This window comes from Vespa crabro, chromosome 3 (assembly GCF_910589235.1).
Source record: "Vespa crabro chromosome 3, iyVesCrab1.2, whole genome shotgun sequence".
Classification (NCBI taxonomy): domain Eukaryota; kingdom Metazoa; phylum Arthropoda; class Insecta; order Hymenoptera; family Vespidae; genus Vespa; species Vespa crabro.
Genome location: NC_060957.1, coordinates 6317662 through 6342661, shown reverse-complemented (window position 1 = coordinate 6342661; position 25000 = coordinate 6317662). Strand labels below are relative to the sequence as shown.

The 25000-nt window shown below is 36.4% G+C and overlaps 1 protein-coding gene across 7 annotated transcripts in view; it reads left to right on the top strand.

The window, feature by feature from the left end:
• Positions 1-25000, top strand: part of LOC124423046 (teneurin-a) — a 483434-nt gene that overhangs the window by 189468 nt on the left and 268966 nt on the right. The gene's annotated exons all lie outside the window — the stretch shown is intronic.

Sequence of the window (25000 nt, the reverse complement as noted above, 5' to 3'; positions counted from 1 at the left end):
TTAACTGCTGTCGTAAACACTTCTACGATAATAGGGAGCGAGGGTATTAACAAGTGCGGTTATCGGTTCGCGTTATTTCACCACCCTCCTACTTCTCCCACTCTTATAGAATACAGTAGAATAGTAGTAGTAGTAGTAATAGTAGTAGTAGTAGTGGTAGCAGTAGTAGTAGTAGTAGTAGTAGTAGTAGTAGTAGTAGTAGTAGTAGTAGTAGTAGTAGTAGTGGTGGTGGTGGTAGTGGTGGTAGTGATAGTAGTAGTAGTGGTAGAAGTAGTAGTAGTGGTAGTAGTAGTAATAATAGTTGTAGGGACAACTTGATTTCGATTTCTTTTCACTCTCCTTTTTACCGTACTTCCGCAAATTTCATAAAATTCCGAAAGGGAAAATTAAAGAAATTAAAAAATGGGGCGAAAACAGAAGGAAAAAAAAGGAAACGAGATATTTGTCGCTTCATTCCACCGGAACGAGTAAATGCTAGATTTTCGATGGGGATGAAAAGAGGAAAGGAAAATAAAAATTTTAAATAAAAGAAAAAGAAACGATAAAGAGAAAAAAGAGGAATCGAAAAGAGATTGGAGTTTCTCCATGTAAAAATATTTACCAAGGTAACGTTTGAAAAACAACCCAAGAAAAAAGAAAAAAGAACAAAAAAAAAAAGTAAAAGAAAAAACAGAAAAAAGGTCATAACTTTTTATCCTTTGCTTCTCCAACCCCGAGAGTTAATCGGATCACAAGTCGGAAATTTTTCTATCGATCGATCGCCACTGCTCGAGGAAAAATATCGTTACGGTGGCTTTTCGGCTATGGCACGAATCGATTCGCGTTCACACTTTCAAATGTGTTTGTTGCGTGGGTGTGTTGTGTCTGCTATACGTTATTTGAAATAAACGCGCTGGTCGGGATTTTGTCTAGAATAAAAATCGGTCTTTCCGTCCTCTGTAATATCGAATGCATTGCATTTCCGTCCAGGATCATCCGAATTTTATGGGACACATTGCATGGCTATATCGGCCGTGCATGCTTCACTCTGCTTACATGTGAATTTATTGTAATGCATTCTCGATAAGCCGTATTGTTTTACGAAGCGCAAAGTTTCATTGAATGCAATGTTGTTGGTGTGCACTCTTTTTATCGCTCAACTAGTAGCCTCCACCCCCTGCGTATTGTGTGTTTTTATCGTATAATAAAAAAGAAGCCTACGGTCAACTTCGTTTCGAATTTTTCATTATTTTTATTGTATTTTTTATTTTGTTTTTTTTTTGCACTTCACATGTGATCAATTTTGTCGTTGAAAATGATGCTTTGATATACGTGAATAGAAAACTATGCGAAAGTAAAATGAGGAAGTAATTCTTGTGTTTCTCTTCTGTTTTCTTCTTGTTTTTTTTCTTTTTAAACGAAGCTATGAGAAATAATAGTGTGATCGTCATATCGCTTAATAAAATCTTTCTATTCGTACGTATGCATTTATGTGAATGTGTGCATGTATGTACATGCATCAAAGTTATTACTCTGCATTGCCGAACGTCGTTTGTCGGAAGATATTTTCAATCGAACGCGAGGATAATCCTCAGATGAAGTTTTCTTTTTCTTCTCTCTCTCTCTCTCTCTCTCTTTCTTATCATGTAGATTAATCTTATGCGAGACTTTTATTATTATTATTAATAACATCATTATTATTGTTGTTGTCGTTATAATTATTATTATTCTTATATAGATGCTAATAACAAATATTTATATCAATATTATGCGTTTTGTATAACGTTTTAGCGAAAGATGGTTTAGCTTCTTTCTTCTTTTTTTTTCTTTTTCTTCTTTTTTTTTTTATTACAGTAAAAATAAAATCCTTGAATTAAGAGAAATGATTGTTAATACTTAATTATCCGTTACTTAATTGTTATCTCTAATGAAATTTTAAAGTAATAAAAAAAGAAATAGTCACTTACGTTGCAAAATAATGATAATTCAAAATTAATAACAATTAATAATAATTCGCTCCTACACATTTACGTGTGATCCATTAATAAAACGTTCGCTAAATTTCTTGTTAATAATCATAAAATGAACCGTTGGTGATTACAAAAAATTTTTTTTCGATAAGTGGCTACGATAAATGCAATTCGACAATGTCGAATTTCTTTTGAAATCGTTTTTATAAAAGAGTAACTTTCATTGACGTTGGTAAATTTTTTTCTTTTTTTTGGTAATAGAAACAAAAAAATGTAAGATAAATTGATCATGATTCACAATCAATTCACAAATTTATATTAATTATTATATATCTCATACCTGTGATATTATTATATTTGCGATATCTTTGGATTTTTTATTTCTCATTGATATATATACACAAAGTTGAAACGACATCGATTGAATGTTAAAAAGAAAGTCATAAAGAACGATTCCCTAAGAATATTCGCAACGGAAAGAAAAAGAAAGAGAGAGAGAGAAAGAGAGAAAGAGAAAGAGAGAGAGAAAGAGGAAGTCGAGAGAAGTTTTATTACGTCGAAAGGGAATCGGAGTAGATGGAATCGGCGTAGTAACTCGATTTCGCATAAATTCCCATCGTCGTCCTCGTCGTCGTCCTCGTCGTCGTAGTAGTCGTCGTTGTCGGTGAAGACGCTTCGTGTCTATAATGGTAGTGGTAAAAGTGGATAGTGGAAGGACGAGATATGAATTTTCGTAAGAGCTCGTATCACTCTCGACGTTTGTTACTCGTAGAGTCGAGTACGCGGGCATAGCATAAACCGCAATTTTTCGAACAACAACGGTTATGAGAGAAAAGAGAATCTTATATGTATGTGTGTGAGTATGTATATAGATAATATTGTGCTCCTTGGTTTAGCTGAAACGATCACTTTGCTAGAAAAGAGAAAGGAATTGATTGCTCACTCGGGAGAATCTCTCACGTAGAAAAGGTTATTATCATCTAGGGTGCTTAAATTTAAGGTATCTTTGCGTATCTCCGAAATTAGAACAAACTGTTTTTGTCCCTTGTGGAAACTACTGAGGGGTGTGTTCGATAAGAAGATTCTAAGAAAAATTTTCTACCAGCATAGCATGATTATCATAAAATTACGTATACTTCGTTCGAACTAAATGATATTTTTTTAAACGATCACTCCATCGATAAAATAGAACGTAACTTAATCGTGCTTCTTTTCTTTTTCTTTTTTTTTTTTCTTTTATACGAATAAATCAAAATTACAATAGATCCTCAATAATATGTACACTTGAAGAAAAATGTCCATAAGAAAGTATTTGCTTTAATTAGGTAAAATAGTCCAAGAATTGTGATTATATAGATGGTGAGTAAGGTGAGTCGCTTAATGACACCCTATAACTCTGGTGTAAGTTCAAGTGGTCGTCCGTAGTTCTGGCAAAGTTCGAGAAGAGAGCACGCGAATATTCACCGTCCGTGTTTCGCTCATCGTGCCTTTACGTTCGACTTTGTGTACGAGTCACTCCTCGAGATAATTGTGACTATAACTTCGAACGACGCGAAACTTATTCCGTCCACTTCGTTCACAGTGATCCTTAGAACTTATCAATCGTCACGCATTCAAATTAACGAGCAAGACTTTATCGCTTTCATAATAAAGAGTATCAAATTTTCACAATTTTATATCGAGTCAGGCTCGACAGGTCTCTTCATATATATATATATATATATATATATATATATATATATATATATATATATATAAATATATATATATAAATTTGTAATGAAAAATCAAAAAATTATAAGAGAAACTTATAGCGTTTATAAATTGAATTTAAAATTGAATTTAAAATGAATCTTGAACTATGTCCGGTATACGGGATATATCAAAAATATAATTTCGATTTGAAAGGGTTCAATTTGGTAAGAAATAGTTTGGAAAGAAAAGTTGTTCCTTCTCTCTGAAACTCGCCCAAGCGTAGAGCGGTGCAAGTTCTTCCACTATCCTGAACAAGGACGAGCCCGAGCCACGTTGGTTGTTTGCACACGCTAGGAGTGGGAAGATGGGAAAGAGACGGAGTTTGAGGGCTAAAGGTGGAGAAGGAGGAGAAAGAGGAAGGAGGGGTCGAAAGGCGGGCAAATGTTTGCCTTCTTCTGGGCTTTCCCGGCTTCACCCGACTAATGTCTCGCCGTTGGCAACGCCCGTTCGCTAAAGCGGACGGAAATTTTATTAGTATAATCGTCGTATTAGACGCGAGCGAGCGAACGAACGAACGAACGAACGAACGAGGGCGCGCGAGCGCACGAGGTCGTTACACTTAAGCGAAAAAGTGTATGAGGATAGCGATCGATCGATCGAAAGAGAGAGTGACCAAAGAAAGAAAGAAAACTTCGATGGATATCTTTGTTTGGTCTCTTGAGTATGAAACGGAGACATCGTCACACTAATATTCGATAATGGTTCGACGATTTTATCGAATAGGGCAAATGGAATAAAAATTGTTCGTCCTTGTTATCTCCAAAATAATAGAAATAATATTAAATATAAAATCATTATTATACATTTTAGAATAATCTATAGAATAAAAATAAATTTTTTCTCTTATTTATTTAACATAAAGTTTAGATATTTCGTCTCTTATTAATTAATATAATTGATAACAAAATAAATAAAATAATATAATTGGGTAATATGAAATTTCAATCATTACTCGACTAATCATTACAAAGCTTTAATGTAGAATAACGATATCGTGAAATTCCAGATAGTAACAAATCCAAAAGATAAATATCGGTGATAGTTCGAACTTGGTAATGGCGCAAGATCGTATTTCTTCGTGGTTGGTGGGCGTTCATCGTAACCCATATTAATTACTGGCTTGCTAATTGCTACTTATTAGAGAGTAAGCCGGAAACGGTTCGACACACCATATATTGAACTCTGTACTCTGTATTTTCTCTCTCTCTCTTTCTCCCTCTCTTTCTCTCTCTTTCTCTCTCTTTCGTATTTGCCTCGTTCTTGCTTGCTTCTAATCTCAGAGCATTGCCGATTAAATCTTCTCCTGTGTTGAGTATCGAAGGAGGAGAAGAGAGACGTAGTCTCCTCAACGACGACGATGACGACAGTCGAATCGAACTGTAGATACCTACTACTTGCTTTTGCCAGTAGCACTTTCTACTTAGCTGGAAACTTGGCATGGTTCGAAAGTCGATAAACTTGAAACACTTTACTCTCTTTCTTTAAATATTAAGTGATTTTCTAACGACGTTGATCCGTTACTTTTTTCAATCTCTTTGATTAGCCGACAAAGAAAGAAAAAACTTTATATAGGTTCTAACGATTTAATTAATAAATCGATAATGATTATTAAAATAAATGAAATAAGAAAAGAAATTTTTCACGTTGACACTTTTTAACAAATCCTTTTTCCCCCTTTAAAATTAACATTTGAATTCTTTTTCAGAAGTAAAAGAGACTGAGATCCTTCGAAAGTGACGATGTTAGGAAGAGCGAAAGGTCAAAATGCGTTTCGAGCAAAGTGTTTCGCGTCAAACGGTATCGCCCGGAATATTCATGAACGAATACGATGGGCACTGATAGTCGTTCGTAAAGTAAAACGTAACTCTATCGTCATGGAGATTTTCTTGCATATTCATCCTCCCGGAGCGCCGTTTACATATCGTCGTCTAGGTTACAGTAGTACGAGTCAATTATTCCTCTCTCTCTCTCTCTCCCCCTCGCGTTCTACATAGATAGTATAATATATCTATCCTTCTCGTTTTCATTCTCTATGACGATGTCGATGCTCGGTGTTATCGAGAAAGCGACATGTTAACGTTCTTCCTCCAGAATTTAATAAGCCACAATTCGAACGATTTCCAAAGTTGTTCGCTTTACTACACAACGTTATCGTCTTCGTATTTAAAGTTCGTCGTTTCACGATATAGGGGAAGTTAGCAAATGCTAATTATTGCTTTAGATTCAAGGGAGAATAATAATTATTATAAGGAACTGAAATTATCTCAATGTAAAAATAATATATACTGGATACTAGACAGAGAGAGAGAGAGAGAGAGAGAGAGAAAATTGTGAATATAAATCATATCTCCTCACTTTCTCATTCTTTCTGTTAAAACAATGAAAATCAAATATCTTGAAACAATCTTTTCTCTTTCTCTTTCTTTTTGTTATAACAATGAAAATCAAATATCTTAAAACTATCATGTTTCAAGGAAAATAAAGTTATTTCATTCTATTCGCATTGGTTCTCATCCTCAGTTACGTTATCTGTCGCTTTTATTCGTACCAAATACGAAACAGGCTAAATAATTTTCGTTGGATTAACGTTGATGCAATTAGCCGATCTAATATCAATTTTGACCTCTATACAATCTCTCTCTCTCTCTCTCTCTCTCTCTCTCTCTCTCTCTCTCTCTCTCTCTCTCTCTTTCTCTTTCGTTCTCAAGATCACAGTTTAAGCGTAGGGTCGTAACTGAGGTTCATTCTTATAGGTTGCCTTTATTCCGCTCGATTTATGTCGAGCCTAAGGGAAGCAAAATGAAGAAGTGCAAACGGTATTACGATTAAATGTAAATTAATTAATGGCATTGGCATTAGTCGCAGAAAATGACTCCGACGTCGATATATATGTATACGTAAAAAAAAAATAAACGAGTAAAGAAATGAAAAAAAAAAAAAAATATAAAAAAAACACAGACTCATATGTAAAGAAAAAAGGATAAACAAACAGAAAGTGAGAAAGAGAAAAGTTGGATCATCGAACGTGTTTCCGTTTCGCAGGATCACGCACGATCTGTTTACGTGCGTCTGTTAAAATGGAAAAACGAGGCGCGTGCTGCTATCGATTACAAATTACTCCGTGCGAATTTACAGCGCGACCATCCGTGGGGAAGCCCGCCGGTCGTTTTTATTATTTAACTGCGATGAACGTAACGCGGCAGAAGTCATCGACCGTCCGATTTTCCGTCTGTCTGCAAAGCGAAAGCGGAAGAGAAAGAGAGAGAGAGAGAGAGAGAGAGAGAGAGAACGAGCAATTGGGGATGGGATCAAAAATGTCAGCATCGTCGTTACTCGATCGCTCGTTATCGCGATTATTGTGCGTTTTAGGGGGGAGGGGCGAACAAACGTGCCCGGGAGCGGTCAACAGGGATTGAAAGAGGAATAGGGGAGTGAGAAGGATAGAGGGAGGATGAGCGTCACGACGCGGTACCGTGTCGATGGCGGACACTTTGATTTTGCTTTTATAAACTAACCGACGAATATCGGGAACGCAAATAAACACAAGGTTCCCACGCACACGTTTCTCGCAAAAGCCACTTCATATTTTCGAGCAAACGAATAAACTTCCACAGCTTCCAACAGCTTGCTTTGCATTAAACTGGCTAATCCTCCAACGGGATATATTCTCCAACGAATGGCTCCGAGCTAATTTCTAATACTACTTACCTCTGATTATTCCGGTTTATACTATTTTCTTCTACATTCTCCTTTAAACGAAAATATTTTCGTGAACTATGCATTCTAGTTCGAAATATTAAGAGGTAATTTATGATAAGGATTGTGAATGGTAGCTTTTATTTCTCTTTATGTATTTACATCCTTTGTTTATTATTATCCTAATAAGAGTTATAGCGTAGAATAAGTACTGGATTCTCAGGAAATAGATAGGAGTGCATCCGATTCGATTCATCGATTAGCCATTAGCACGTAAAGGGAAGCTACCACAGCAGCAACAACTACTCACGATTTTCTTTCTGCAAAAATGATTTCAAAACCTTTTATGCTCTACCAAGTGGCTAATCGGAGTCGGCTGGATAGCTCGCTAATTACCACCATCGTGATTCGCTAGCTAATCGTTTTTTAATCAACTGAGTAGTCGATAGATACTCGAGAATATCCTTTCATGTTCTCATAGAAATTTCTTCATATTTTTCTTTTTCTCTCTCTTTTTCTTTTTCGATTTTGTAATCAGCAAGAAGAAAAGTAATAAAGACTGGTGAGTAACTACAAGTGACTGGTATTAAGAATTCTGCTCAGTATTTGTACAGTGTGCTGCGATAAGAGAAGCGCATATCAGAAATAATTCTCGGTAGGCTTAAGCAAGATTCTCTTTCTCCCTCCTTCTCTCTTTTACTCTGTTTTGCGTGATGCGCCGCTTCCTATAAATCCTGAACTCCGTTGCCCTTGCTCTACCCTTCCTCTCAACCTCCACCATTGTGGTACCAACCAGCATAATTCAAACTGTCCTCGTAGTGCCGAGCAAGGCTTGGATTTAGCGCGAGATCTTATCATCGAGACAACAATAGCACTGCCTCGTTCTCTCTTTCTCTCTTTCTCTTGCCCCTTCTCTTCTTCGTCGACATTCAAAATACTTATCGTGGTCGACGGCCGACTTGTAGCGGCGTGCCAACCATGAAAATTTATAAGATGTTCACCAAAGTATACCCTGCTAGTTACTTGTGCCAGGTGTCACGAAGTCGCGCCGATTGCCGAACGAGGCAAAGATTCCATGCGACATTTTCGATAACTTTTTTGGATCTTGATGTAAGTACATTCAGAAGTATCTCATATAACTATTTTTTAAAAGTTTACTTGTTACGATATCTTAAGACAAAAATATTATAATCTTAAATGTACATTCATGTGATTATATACAACATATTGAGATTTAATTTAATATTCGAATTAAATTTCATAAAAATATATAACGTAGGTATATGCGTCGTATATTTATTATAAATTTCATTTTCCGCGAATCCACAAAAATAAAAATGCATATAAAATATCTCTATTTGCATCGTTCGATATGAGATTCTTGGTCGATGATTCATTCGAATAAATGGATATCGTGAAAATAAAGCCATTAAAACGACGTCGTTTTCGTTGATATTAAACACGAAGGGATACGATCATCTGATGGAAAACTGTACGAAGGGTGGCAAAAATACGACACGACGACGACTGGAAAACTAATAAATGTCGGAGAATGCAAAAAAGTACGAGACACGATTAATATCGAAGAGAGAAAGAGAGAGAGAGAGAGAGAGAGAGAGAGAGAGAGAGAGAGAGAGAGAGAGAGAGAGAGAGAGAGAGAGAGAGAGAGAGAGAGACAGAAAGAGAGAGAGAGAGAGAGAGAGAGAGGAAGAGAAAGAAAGAAAGAAAGAAAGAAAGTTAATGCACAAAACGCATTACGCGATTATCGAATTCACGCGAGCCAAATCGATAGTCTTAGCTCGTGAAAAAATATTAAAACGTGCTGGTCGAAACTAAGAGAAAAGCAAGAAGAGAAAAAAAGACAGAACCACTTATAGGTTGAAAGCAATTTTCAGCTTAAATCTTTCCACCGGGTTTCTTTATGGGGCTGATATATTTTTTCCAATAATATCTCTCCATGAGGATGACTAGCTATGGCTTGAACGCGTCTTGCCTACTACAGTAGCGTACCAAAAGGAAAAGAGAGATAAAGATAAAGAATAGTTCGCAATCAAAATCCTGTCAACTTAAGCAAATTTCAGGATCGAAGAAAAAAATGAAAGACGCAATTTAATCTCGTTCAAAAACTACCTTTTTTCCTCCCTTTTTCTTTCTTTTCTTTTTTTTTTTTTAATAATTAATCTTCCCTAATACACGTAAGAAAAGAAAAATGATCTCTCGTTTATGTATAAGATCATCTAATCGTTCTAAGCGTAACTGGAAGCTTTTCTACGAACAGTCCCTAGACACAACTTCGCCCAAACGCAATCGTCTTATCTCCATTGTCCCGTGACTTTGGTGTACTTAATAGGACCAACCGAATTCCAGGGACGAACCCTGACGAGGGAGCAATAAGAAGGTGCGAGACATCGCCATTGGGAGGGTAAGAAACTGTTTGTCACGTAATTAATTTGAGATCAGGAAAGCCGAAGGTGGAATTCTGGACAAGAAAAGAGGGAATGGGTGTGATGGAATAAGGCCAGACAAAGACCAACGTTGCTAAGATCACCCACGTAGTACTTGTCCTCAAAATGAGAGAAAAAAAGCCAGAGAGAGCGAGAGAGAGAGAGAGAGAGAGAGAGAGAGTTTTAAGAAAAATGAAAAATGGTAAATAAAAAAGAAAATAATCAAATTATGTTTCTACAAGTTATTATACTTACCTATTTAATTTTTTTTTTTCATTTTTCTCTTCTTTTTCATTTTTACCCTTGTACCTTATTCCAACGTTATTCCATGTTATTCCATATACGATATATTGTATTAAGATGCACGGATCCGTATCTTTCTTTGTTACGTTCTTAGATAAATAATAGTGCTTAAAAGTTTAGTTTGAAAATACGGAGGCGTGGGCATTGCAAAGGATAGCAATTTGCACGCAGCTCGGTAGAGATAAAAAGAGAGAGAAAGAGAAGAGAGAAAAGTTGTGGTCGGAGAATGAGGAAGCGAAAGTAAGTAAAGAAGAAAGAGAAAGAGAGAGTGAGAGAAAGAGAGAAAGAGAGAAAGAGAGAAAGAGAGAAAGAGAGAAAGAGAGAGAAAGAGAGAGAAAGAGAGAAGGAGACTACCGTCCGAGGAAACTTGCGACGGGTATTAAGTCGTGCGCGATCCTATTAAACTTCTGTAAATCGAATTTTCCTTCCTTGGAAAAGCAGTGTTTCATGTAAGTGGATTGCGGAACGATTCAATGAGCATTATTATGCGCACCGTAATGCGACGCGAAATAGCGAACGGCAGGAAGCGTCGTTGAAAGGAAAGCGCTCACGATTTATCCCATTTAACCCCCGATTGAAAAGATTTTCCAAGGCCTCCGCGTTATTATTATTCGTTCACAATACCGTCACCATTACTACTACCATCACTGCAAGTAAGCAAGTTGAATTATTTTTAGACTCGATCGAGAGAAACTCCTAGAAAAGTGTGCATTTCATTTCATGCATTTGAGAGACTCATCGTTCAAGTTGAAGTTCAAAACGATGTTTACGTAATGTTTATGATCATTCCCAGTCGGTCAATCGCAAATACATAATGCAATATTCATCTTCGATAAATAGAGAAATTTAGTGATCCAATGCACATACACTTTATATATTATAGAAATACATGTTATAGAGATTCACATTATATGTTATAAAAATACATGTTATAGAGATTCCCATTCATTCACATTTTCCTTTTTTTTCCTACTCTACATTGAAAACTAACTACATTGAGAAGAGTATATGCGTCAATAATTTTAATATATATATATCGAAAATGTGATCAGTCAATAATATCGATTATCTTATCGCTATGATTATTCATAAAAAATGAAAACTCTGAAGGTAATTCTCATAAATATTGTATATTTATTACGTATAATTACTATTGCAGAATAAATAAATGAATTTTATATTTCATGATTAATTTGTCACGCGTATCTTTAATATAAAATATGTTGACATATTTCAACGTAAAATAGGATAGAAAAATACAAGAACACAGAAAGGGAAATTCAGTTAAACGGAGAGAAAACTTTCACCGTGCACTATTTCTATCACAACAATACTGTCGAATCTAGGCCACTGACGCAGCAGCACTAGCAACAGCAGCATGACGAGGTCATAATTTAAAATGTGTATGCGGCAGGAAAGGTCTCTTTCGCTACGTCACGCGGTCAATGTGCAACGAGCTACAAAAGTCACGTCAACCAATCCAATTTCGATTGGAGATATCCGCTCTCACTGACGTTCCACATATAGATATGCAGCAACGATTTCCAAGGGAGAAAATAAATTCAGTTCTCGCAATATCCTACTGCTTATACTCATCCTCCCCATATATGTACATATAACTATGGAATCGTAGACGGTGCTGTGCCAAACACTACGCGGATTCTGTTTGAAAACGTAATATCCACACGGCTCGCGACACTTTACTTTACGTAATGATGTCTCCGTCTCTTCCGTGTTTCATACTTTTCTTTATATACATTACATATAATATACACACACACATATATACATATATATATATATATATATATATATATATATATATATATACGCGATTAATAAACAAATTTTACACAAAGAAATATCTCGTACTTTTAATATTGGAATATATTCATTGGAAAATGTTTTATTGTCTTGTCAAAGAAGAGATTCTTTTCCTTATTAATATTATCTTTATGTATGTATATGTATATAGATATATTTTGATTAATAAATACGAGTACATTCTATGAACAAATATATAGTTTTTATCGAATGTGAAAAGTATTTTTCTGTCGTATCGAAAACAAGGGAGAACATTTCTTTTCTTTTTTTCATATTTCGTATTATTATTATTCATTATTATTTCTCCCTCTCTCTCTCTCTCTCTCTCTCTCTCTCTCTCTCTCTCTCTCTCTCTCTCTCTCTCTCTTCGAAGGATTTCGTCGAATCATAGATATTATCTCGTTTCTTCTTTCTTAGCTTCTTGACGACTCGATAAATATTCAACTGGCAAATAATTGAATCCTTACTGTGAATCCCCTTATAGTTGGTGCTGCTGCTACCGGTCGTTTTCTTCCGCTTGAAGAACTCCATCGGCAGTAGAGCGGTGCTTCTTGCGATACTCTCTTTTGTTTGGGTACCATGAAAATACACTTTCTCGAAATTAGTTGGCCGCCGGAATCACGCAATAAAGTTTCTCTTCCTAAACTACTCGCGGGATAAATTTCGAAGAATAATACAAAGCAAACGATGATTCCCCGTTTCGCTTTTATCGTGGATGATAGTAATGGTGGTAGTGGTGGTAATGTTGTTGTTACTGCTACTACTGTGTGCTGAAGCGGATAAACATAAACTTACCGAGAGATTTGAACTTTCTCGCTCTTTCTCGATGCTTTTCTAGCTAAGATTTATGCACTCCTTATTCTTCCGTTTATTATTAACCGCGTCAGGGTTGTATCGATCATCACCGAAGAAAACAAATTTCTAATTTAATTCTGTCTGTTTCTTTTTCTTTCCCCCCCCCCCCTCTCTCTCTCACTCTCTTTCTTTCTCTCCCTCTCTCTTTCTCCTTCTCTTTCTCTTTCGAAAAATCATAATCTTAAGTCGTATGAAAAAAATATTAAAAAGAAAGATCTTGATCTAAAATATCGGAATAAGAAGGAAACGATAATTATTGTGTATATACTCATATGGGGAGAAAAGGGAAGAAAAAAATCTGTTAATTAACTATCAATCTTTTTATATGAAAGATATAAAACTTGTTCAGGTGCAAACGATGAAGCTAATACAATTAGTAACGTGTTCCAGGAAGATTACAGAGGAGTTAACAGGTCCAGTGGTAGGGTGGTGCAGGGTCGGGCACGTTTTAAATAACGATTAGAATGAACTATTATGCGCTTATCGCGAGCTTACGTAATGTTCCGTTAGTAACGATCATAAGTTGCATGCGGGACCCGTCAGAATCCCAGAGGTGGTGCTGGCGTGACCACATCGCGTATTCAGATAATAGTGACCCGTATGTATGTACTCGTGCGCGTGCGCACTCATACTTATAGAGAGAGAGAGAAAGAGAGGAAAAGGGAAAGAGAGAGAGAGAGAGAAGAAAAGGGAAAGAGAGAGAGAGAGAGGGAGAAAGAGAGACAGGGAGTATAATGTGCCCATGTGCAATTAAGGGCTAAGCGACGATCGGTTCGCTCTCTCTATAATATTTGCTTTTATATATGTATAGTTAGAAATTTATGTCGACCGTCAAGAAACAAGTATATGGTTGAAAGTATATGTTATGTTCGTGTAAAAAAAGTTTAAGTTTCAGCGTAGTTAAGTAAATTTCTCGGTCAAGATAACACATTTCTCTCTCTCACTCTCTCTCTCTTTCTCTCTCTCTCTCTCTCTCTCTCTTTCTCTCTCTCTCTCTCTCTCTCTCTCTGTCTGTCTGTCTGTCTGTCTGTCTCATACATTCTTTTTTTTAACCGAGTTACTAGTTCATTAATAAATTACTTCGAAGATAACGTCGGGGAATGAAAAGATAATCATGTGCGGATGCTACAAGAAAAAGTCATTAGTAATTAAACGTGTTAATGGAAAAGTAGATACGTGTGCTTTGGTGAAGGAAAAGGGAAAAGGATAAAAAGGGAAAAAAGGAAGAAAAAAAATTGAAAAGAAAATTTCCAATTTTCAATCTCCGAACTTTCCCTTTTTTCGTACTATAAAAGCATATAGGTGTAGCCTCTATCGACACGACCCTCTTTCCCTTGTCTGCTGCGTATCCCCTGAATTAATATTCGTTGGCTTATTTCATTTCGAGCCGATCAAGGTGTTGCGTTCTTGAAATTCTCAGCAAATTGTCCCCTTCGCGCCCGTTCCGTTTCCTTTTCTCTTTCTCTCCCTTAGTACAGACCACTCTCTACCTATCTATCTATCTATTCATCTCTCTCTCTCTCTCTCTCTCTCTCTCTCTGTCTCTCTCTATCTCTATCTCTATCTCTTCGCCAACATCTCTTCATATTATTTCCGGAGACGGTCCCCCCAAGCCGTTATCCACATTCTGGAAAATTCCTATATATCGCACATATAGAAGGGTGACTCTGAGAGAGAAAGAAAGGGAACATTATAGAGGGTGAAAGAAAGAGATGAAAATACATCGATATAATTAGTAGAAATATTCGTGGCATCAGGGGTTTCTCGAAAATAATGGAGACATTACATTGCCCCTGCGAAGTTCGACTTTTCTCTTTCTTACGTGGATAATTTATTTCTCTACTTATAGACACACACACACACACACACACACACACACACACATATGCGTATAGACTACGTAAGTATACGTATACCTAGCACATATTTATGTATGGCTATACACATCCATCACATGGAATCTGAGCAGCAGGAAGTTATCCAAGGAATGCGAAGCGTCGTTATATCTTTCGTCGAGAGATTCTCGAGTGAAAGTTCGCGTGCCCGTAACCGTAGGAGACTCGATCGAATCTTTCGTGATTTTGAAGATACGTGCCAAGTTACACTTTGGATAATAACGTTTGGAAGCTTTAGTAATGTTCATCGTTCTTTTGTGATATTTCCATTATCCTATTTATAATGTTCAATTCAAAGAGAACATTAGGAGGAAGAACAGTATTGAATATTATTGGGCTCCAATCCAAAATCTTTTGGCAACGTTAGGATCATTAATACGCACCTTCTTTGATTCTAACGATTGTAGTAATAACGTCGCTGTTTTTAGGAAATTTAGTAATTTCTTCGATATTCCATCGTAACAATCGATGAATTCAGTATTATTGGATATATAGTTTAAAAAGAGAAAGAAAAAGTAATGTGGAAAATGTAATCGAAGTAAAGAAATAAAGAAATAAGAAAGGAAAGAAAGAAAGAAAGAATGAAAGAAAGAAACGCCAACAACGAGGGAGTTGTACGGTTCTCTTATTTCTCTCAAGAAGGTTGCTTTGGTGAAAGGGTGTTTAAACTTTCATGTTTGGGAAATCGTGCCAGGGCGATTTCAAGTATGCATAGGTTAATCAAAAAGTCGAGAGTATAGTGGATAAGAGAGAAAGAGAAGGAGAGTGGAAGCAGACGATGAAAGGAGAAGGAAAAGGAGAAGTAGAAGGAGAAGGAGACGGAGTAGGAGTAGGAGGAGAAGAGAAGTAGGACTACGATTTTCGATTTTCAAGATGAGGAAAGGGTGGTGGAAGCTGCATGGAGAGGAGCGACTACTCACTAGGGAATACGTGAAAGGTGGTTGCTAGCTACTAAAAGCCTAACGTGGAGTTTCGAATGTGTATATATGTATGTATATGTGATATCACGCCAGGTTTCCTTCGTTAGAACACTATTCGACGAGTTAAAATGTAATGGCAATGTCACGCGTCTTTACCACTCCCGCCACGGCCAAAGCTAAACACAACGACACCGCTGGAATCGAGCTATGCATAGAAAATTATTCCTTACGCCCATCTTGGAATAAGATATTGGTAGTTTTCTGCAAGGCAAGGACCTTCCACTAGCTCCCTGGAGTATCTCTCGCGAAGATTACCGTCGACGTTGCCTCTGGTCATTTTCTCTTTTACTTTCTTCTTCTTATACTTCTTCTTCTTCTTCTTCATCTTCTTCCTCTTCTAGCAACGTTAGTGAAATCATTTTCCCTCTCTCTTTCGTTTCACATTTTACCATTTAATGAATATTTTCAAACGAAGAAATCTCGAAATTCATGAACGTTCTCAGTTCGGTCATGTTAAGCTCCAACAGGGAAATGGTTGGATATTCATGGCTCTCAAGGAAATTCTGTCTTCTTTTCGAAAATTCTCGATTACGGAAATACTCGGAAATGTTTTTACGATTTCACACGACGCTAGAGGTATGATACTTTTACGTTACTTTATAAAATATCATCTGAATAGATTATTAAACGAAACGGATATTTTAATCGAATCACGAAGAAAATTTCAATGTAAATGCTTGAAGATATTTTTGTTTCTTCTATGTGTATTATGTATTACGTGTTACGAGCTTTATGGCCTTTCTCAAAGGTTTCCTCGTGCAATTACATTGGACAGGGTAACTAATTAAACTGTAAGCGAGTGGGGAGATGAGTGCGCATGTATTATATTTGAAAGTTAATCGGTTAGAGAGTATAAAGACGAGCCGTCTCCGCAAACATGACGCATCCGCCATTGGGTTACTGAATGTTTGCATGGCATACCATCAGAAGACATGCCAGCCACAACCGCGGGATTTTGGTTGTCGTCTTCGGAAACATCTATGTTTCAGGATATAGACACAATTACTTGAGAAATTCATCTTCCTTTCACTTTCGTTATTTCACTTAATTAAAAATTATATAATTCATAAATACGCGATAAATACAATTTTTTCGTCGTTTCGTTAAGTCGATACTATTAAAAATTCCTATTATTTTCTTTTTTTTTTCTTTTTTTGATGAATAACAATTATCTAAATCGTAATTTTTTTTATTCCAATTTGATGACAACATCAAGATCGATTCCTATTAATTGACGAAAGAACAATTATACTCTCAACCGTCAACATTTCTATCTTGTTCTCATGTCGAATTTTGATTTACGCCTTGCGGAGACACTCGAACGAGATAGTCGCGTCAAGTTTCGCTAATGGGATTTACATCTTGCTCGAGTTTAGTCAGCCAACAAGATCCATGACTCGTCTAAGATGCACACGTTGACGTGCTGCGTCCCGTTTAACGAACAGAGCACGATGTAATAATAATAATCATTATAACTCTGCTCCTCTTATTAACTCGCTCACGAAATTCATCTCTCTCTCTCTATCTCTCTCTCTCTCTCTCTCTCTCTCTCTCTGTCTCTTTCTCTATGTCTGTCTGTCTGTCTGTCTGTCTGTCTGTCTCTCTCTCTCTCTCTTTCACAACTTTCGTATCATTTTGAGACATCGATACGAATGCCGCTTATTTCGAACGACGTTAATTAACCTAGATTTCATTTGTGCAAGAAACATTACTCATTTCTTAATGTATTCCAATGTTATTAGTTTTTTGAAGAGTTGTAAAAATAGTATACTAATTTCACTATCTTTTTATTGTTGTTCATATCTTTCTTCGCAACAAATTAAACTCGAGAAGACGATAACATTTAAAGAAATAAAATTGTAAGGTAAAATGATCGATTAGCAAATATTTCAAACAGCGGAGTTGGACTTCGATTCTAAAGAAATATCTTTGTCTCAATGGTTTGTGTATATATATGCGAATATTAAATTCATGTAACAAGAAGAAAGATTGAACTCGACCTGTAAACACGACAACGGATCGATATTTGTGTACGCTCTACATCGTACATAAAATGTATATATATATATATATATATATATATATATATATATATATATATATATATAGAGAGAGAGAGAGAGAGAGAGATATATAGAGAGAGATATATATCTATATGTGAATATTATATATGCATACTATATATATATATATATTTAGCGGAGAAGGTTCGTCCGGTGTGTATTTTAATATGCAACAAGACTCGCTCGTTGCAGCACAGATTTTAACCTTTGTAAGTGAACAAAGCGAACGAGGTCGAACGAAGTTCTGTTCTGGTACTATCGTCGCGCTTTATCTTCCTTCCTTTCTCATGTTTTTTTTTTCCATTCTTTTTTTTTCAAAGTACCATCGAAGATCTAGATACATATTTTTCCACGTTAAACGAGCGACCGAGCGTAGTTCGTACGCTATACGACAAAACTGTAGATCTGAAATAAAATAAAAAAAAAAAAGAAAAGGGAGTGAGAAAAGGAAAAGAAAAAGAAAATAGCAAGAGGAAAAAAAGAAAAATAAAACAGAGATCGCGTTGAAATAATTAAAGGCTCGCTTGCGAGTTCAAGGAAAATGCCAATTAACCTTTGACGTGCGTTGAAACAAAACGAACGAACGAATGTTTCGTAGCGAATTTTCAGAAGAAGAGTATCGTATAAATAAACTTACGATCGAAGTGATAAATAAAAAAGTAAATGGAACAGGATGAAACATGAATAAAAACAATTATAGTCGGTATAAGAGAGGAAGGGAAATGTCTTTCATTTACATGAGAAAAATATTAAAAAGAAAAAAAGGAAGAAAGAAAGTCAAATATATATATATATATATATATATATATATATATATATATATACATATATATATAAACAAAAGAAATTCTTGAACTTTACCATTCTGTCTGTGTAAATGTGTAAATTACACATTTAACAGTCAGATGGGAAGGTTCTTTCCGTCGTTCGTGGCCTTCTTTTATCTTTCTTTTTCCTCTTCCTTTTTTATCGTCGCTAACCGTTCGAGGCAAAGCTCCGTGGAACTGAAGGTCCGATGCTCGGTCTGCCTTTTGCTTTTCGCGCGAAGGATTAACTCCATCCGTCGACGGTCCGTTCATTCGTTCATTCGTTCGGCCGAAGTGAGCAAGCTTTTTTCCTTGATGTTAGAAGAAAAGAGAGGATGTAACACAGTCGAGGAAAAAGAAAAGGGGTAGTATGAGAAGAACAAGAGAGAAAGAGAAAGGAAGAGAGAGATAGAGATAGAGAGATAGAGAGAAAGAGAGAGAGAGAGAGAGTGAGAGAAAGAGAGCTAAAGCAAGCAGTATGGCTTTGAAAAAGGGCTACGAGAAACTCGCGTCTCCTGTACAAGCAGCCGCGTTAAAGTATTCGACCCCATCCCAACATCCCTAGGCAGCAACTCTCTCTTTCTTTCCTTTTCCACTTACAGCCCATATAATTCCCCCTACGTCCATACAGCATCATACACTCACTTATTTTTGCGCTACAACGATCCGAGCGAACGCATACCATTGAGTTGAGCTTCGGTCCGGTTAAAACGGATATGTACGAGACACGTGTATATGTATACGTATATCAGAGGAAAAGATAGAGACAGACAGAGACAGAGAGAGAGAGAGAGAGAGAGAGAGAGAGAGAGAGAGAGAGAGAGAGAGAGAGAGAGAGAGAGAGAGAGAGAGAGAGAGAGAGAGAGAGCGAAAGAGATAGTCGAAGGGTGGAATCGAAAAAACTACGGTATGAAGGGATGTTAGCAACCCCAGCGTGGAGAGACACGCTCGGATAAATTATTACTTTCGTCTTCTCGTCGTGGCAATATCTGTGCTAATAGGAAATCACGAAGGGCTTCCGGCCTTGGCCGTAGGTAGCTGCGTTTCGTCCTTTGCCAGCCGAGTAGCGTTTCACTTGCTTCTCTCTCTCTCTTTCTCTCTTTCTCTCTTTCTCTCTCTTTTAATGTTGGAGCAACGCGAAGCCGAGTAATGACGTGCTAGGAACACTCCTTTTTGCGAGCGAGTTCGCTTTACGAAGTCCTTTTCTCCCTCTACCGCGGTGCTCGACGTCCCCCGCGGCGATACCAAATCATCCCCTTTCATAAGACTCACCCTCTTCTTTTTCTTTTTCTTTTCTTTTTACACGTATGTACTTACGTATCTAGTCTCTCTCTATGTAGCTCATCTCGATCGAGACATCTCACATTCATAGAAAGTCGATGTCTAGTTCGATTCGAGACGACGATGTTGTTTCGCTCTTTTTTTTTTATTTCTTTTTCTTTCATCAGTGAATTGATTGGATTTAAGAGAGATAAAAAAATGATCGACATATCGCCTCCTTCTCCCTACTCCTCCGCCGCCTATCTACCACCACCACTAACCGAGGGATCTTTCTGTCAATAACGATGGATTATTTACGAAAGGCATTTCGAGTTATAGGTAATAGTAAGCGTGTTAGTATACAGTTATTGTACAAAGAAAGAGGTACGACGTGTAATATTATTATACGAGGTAGCATAAAAGTTTTTATTATCCTGGTCGAGACGAATCCAAAAGAATCGTACTAGACGTTTCATTAAATGCTTTCCATCTCTCTCACTCTTACTCATTCACTCTCTCTCTCTCTCTCTCTCTCTCTGAATTCTATTATCCACGCTTCGACTTATGACTCACGGCTTAGGAAAGGGAAGAAGGAAAAGGGAGAGAGAGAGAGAGAGCTCACCCCGACAAATTAAAACCGCCATGGGTAAATTAATGTAACCCTCGGCGCGATGAACGTGTCTAATAAAACAACGTATCGTACCGTGTAATGAGGGGTAGTATAGCGGATTTAATATTCCTGTAGGCTATATAGTCCATAGATATAGAGGTCACTGGAACTTCATCCCTTTTCAGTCTTCTCTCTCTTCCTCTCTCTCTCTCTCTCTTTCTCTCTCTCACTTTTTCTCTCTTTTTTACTTTTTTATCTCGTACAATTTTCATTCGAGATAAATCTCGATTGGAGAAAAACGATGGCTGAAGGTTTAACAAGCCGAAATCCGTACGTTCAACGTCAGACTGGCCGATAAAATCGCCGTACGGCTGACAGAATGGATTTACAATCCGCAGAAAATTCCTGAGAAAGGATGAGAGTGGATTGATGCTGGTGGACGATTCAGAGAAAAAGAAAGGGGGAGAGAGAGAGAGAGAGAGAGAGAAAGAGGAGAAATAATGTGCTGTCTGATATCACTGGACGAGCGTCAGGTGGTTACTTGGAGAGTGACGAATCGTACCTTGCTCGCACCTTTACGATGTAGTTTTTCTATTCGATTTTCTCACTAGACGAAACGGTGGAAAAGCTCGAAATAACTAGTTGCTCTTCTATACGCCTTTTGAACGGTACTAACGGTGAGTATAGAATGGGAAGAAGATGGGAGTAAACGAAAAAGAGAGAAAGAGAGATAGAGAAGAGAGAGAGAGAGAAAGGGTGACAGAGAGAGAGAGAGAGAGAGAGAGAGAGAAAGAGAGAAACGGCCAGAGAGACCCAGAAACCTTTTTGGTGGCGGCTCTTCCGCGCCATAAATCTTTCGTGTATTAAAAATAATTGCTTTAAGCCACTCCGAGCTACGCGTTTATGCCGTACTTTATGTTTCTAGTGAGTATATGTATAAGTATATACCTATATAGTATATATGTATATATGTATGTACATATATACATATATATATGTATGTACATATATACATATATATATGTATGTACATATATACATATATATATGTATATGTATTTATGTATAAATATTTATATATATATGTTTAAGTATATCTATGTATACATATATACGCTTGTATATATATATATATATATATATATATATATATGTATATAAATATAAAAGGAAAAGAGAAAGAGAGAGAGAGAGTTTCTGTTAGAGGGAGGAAGAAAAGAGAAGCATTGCACGCCATCGTATTATCTATAGGCCGAGCGAGCAGCCTTGCATACCAGTTCTCTGTTCAACCCTTTCTCGTTCTCCCTGCCCGTTCTTAAATCTTTTTAACGAGAGAGCGCTTTTCAACGTTTATAACGACCGAACTCGGCAAAAGAGTGTCTACTTTTTCAGGCTTGTCCCTCGACGCGGACCGAGCGTGAAAATATCGTAGCCGCGCTTTAATTGAAAACGCGAGCGGACCTTCTGAAGCGTCGTGGAGATTCGTGCTTCGCAGTCTAATGCGAACGCGTTATTTTTTGTACTGAAGAGGCAAAAAGAAAGAAAGAAAAAGAAAGAAAAAGAGAGAGAGAGAGAGAGAAAAAAAGAGAAAGAGAGAGAGAAAGTGAATGATGTTTCTTTCGATGAAACTTTTCAGTTGCTTCGTATAGTATTCGTTAGTTTATAAAACTTTCCATTATTTTTTACATATATTTAAAAAAAAATTATTCCGATGACTATATATATATGCGACATTCAATTTGGAAAATAATATAATAATTTTAAAAGAAATTTCCATTTTGTCTATAAACACGAATAAAGATCATTTCTTATTTTATTTGATGACGAAGGTAAAATGACTTGTAACGTATTAAAGTAACTTCGATCGAGCAAAGTGATAAAGGGAGGAAGGACGATTTTCGAAAGCCGACTGCTCACCCTTCGCCGAAGGGTCGCCTCTATGATTAATATGACAATACCACCAGGATTGGGACAATTTGCGTAACATTGGACGAAATTGATCCGGCGGCCTCCGGAAACCGTTCGTAGCAGACCCTCAATTTCCTTCGTAGAAGCGTTAATTACGGCCATTTGTTAATATTATGGTTATCAATCTGAAGCATTCTGAAGTTTGACTTGTCTATTAGTTTTTAATTCTTTAACAGCCTTGAAATAAAAATTTTTCTTTTTGTATTTCTTTGTTATTCTTTCATTGTTAATCGAAATCGAGATAGATGATGATTTTTTATTAATAATTAATTCTATTGGAACTTTACATAGAATGCGATAGAAAAAGATTTATTTGTACTTATATCAATTACAGTTGTATTTTTATTGCTCTTTCTCATTTTCTCTCTCTTTTTTTCTTTTTTTTTTCTTTCTTTCTTTCTTTTTGCGTACATACAAATAATGCAAAATGCGATAAATTCTGTTAGTGTGTCAAAAATCTAAGAGAGCCGATTTATTTACAGTATTCAATTCGATAACTAACAATAACAGTGAATTTCCGTAGAATTTGGACTAAAACATCAGGCACTATGGTCGAATATTAGGGCACGGCAGAGTGGCGGCTTTACTTAAATTAAATCGATGGTAAAATGGAACGAGAGAAATATTGATGAAAAAGTCCGATTTAATTTATCTTTCTGGGATTTAATAACGGCCAATTCCACATTTGGATTTCGTGGATTGTTCAGATGCTTTGTGAGACCGACGTTATCCCGTTAATAAGTTCGTCCGACATTTTATTGGCTTTTAAAATATCTAAAATATAAAAAAATAGTTTTGATCCTTATACGGCAATGCTTTTGCTCGTTTCCAGATTTCAACGATTATTCGATGATATATTTTCTCTCTCTCTCTCTCTCTCTTTCTCTCTCTCTCTTTTCTTTTTAATTGAGAATGAATTTATGTAATACAAACATGTCTAAAAAAACTGAAGCTTTTTTCTTTCTGCTTCGAAAATCTTTTCCTGATGTTTTTTAAGATTCAGACCCGCAAAATTCTTTCGCTGATACGTGTGCGAAATTATGTAAGCTACATTTTTTAAACTCTCTCACTTTCTCTCTCCCTCTCTCTCTCTCTCTTTCTCTCTCTCTCTCTCTTTCTCGCTCTTTTTCTTCCTCTATTTGGAAATTGCATTCTACAAATAGTCTCAAATTTTTCTCACGCTAGAACCAAGCCCAGAGGGGTTGCAATTTTATCATGTTAGGTACCTCACCCGTTGTGTGTATCTGCGGTTACACGTTTAACAGGATGAATTTCATAGAAAAATTGTAACGTTAAAATGAAAGAACAATGTGTGCAAATGTGTAGACTATTTTTCCACTCTCGTCTCTCTCTCTCTCTCTCTCTCTCTCTCTCTCTCTTTTTCTCTCTCTCTCTTTTTCTCTGTCTCTCTTTCCCCTCGTCGTTTTTCCGTATTGTTTAGTCGATAAGAAAATTTTATTAATAATAATTTTATTACCAACTTATTGAAGGAGAAGATCACTTATTACGTAAATTTTCAAGAATTATCGATATTACATTGATTTACAAATAATTATAATTTTAGATTTGTACATATTATATATCTTACGTATGATCTTTGAATCTCTTCAGCTCGATCTAAAAGAATAAATTACTCGTTACTGATAGATCAAACTCATGCTGTTAAATTATAATGGCAAAGCTCTCTTGCGATCCAGGCAGGTATTAATGTCGGTAGATGAATTGTTCTATTTGGAGAGCTTTGTCCGTCGTTCCAAATATACAGAGAGAGAAAGAGAAAGATAGATAGATAGGTAGAGAGAGAGAGAGAGAGAGAGAGAGAAAGAGAAAGAGAGAGTAGGAGAAAGAGAGAGAGAGAGATATAAATACGCGTATGCATATATACTTCTATATATAATACGTATATATACATATCTATTATACGTTCCACTATTCGCGTTGAAAACACATGTTCATCGAACGTCCCTCGACATTTTCCAGAACGGTCATATGTATGTGTATATGTGTATATGTACGGCCACACCCGAGCCTGGCATTAAAGGGCTGCCCGTCATTAACGTTTTCCACCTCTGTTTGCTCGTCACGCGGAACATAGGAGAAAAAAAAAGTAAAACTCATGTACTCAATGGCGTTTTCGAGTTTTAAAATTTCCTTTCCATTGTTGACGGTCTCTTTCGTATAAGATAATTCATACCGGTGCATTTTCTTCTCTTAAATTCCAAACTCCTTAGAACGATTATTTTTAAACGTGTATACTCGTATGTATGATAATGTAATAAATCCGACATGATCGTTTAAAAAAATTAAAACTTCAATTTTCAATCTGTTTTACTCGCTCGAATTTATGATCCAATTTAAGTAAATAGTTTATAACACTACGTCAGGACTAATCGTGTTCGTTAAAATATTCGATAAACTCCAAAGTTGTGTTATCGCTTAACGTCATGTTCGGTAATGATCATTAAAAAGTCATTGGGTTCTCGAGTAAGTACTACAAGCGAGTTTTGATCGGACGCGATCGTGTGAGTAAGTAGTAGTTTCGTATAAATTTTGTCGGAGAGAGAGAGAGAGAGAGAGAGAGAGAGAGAGAGA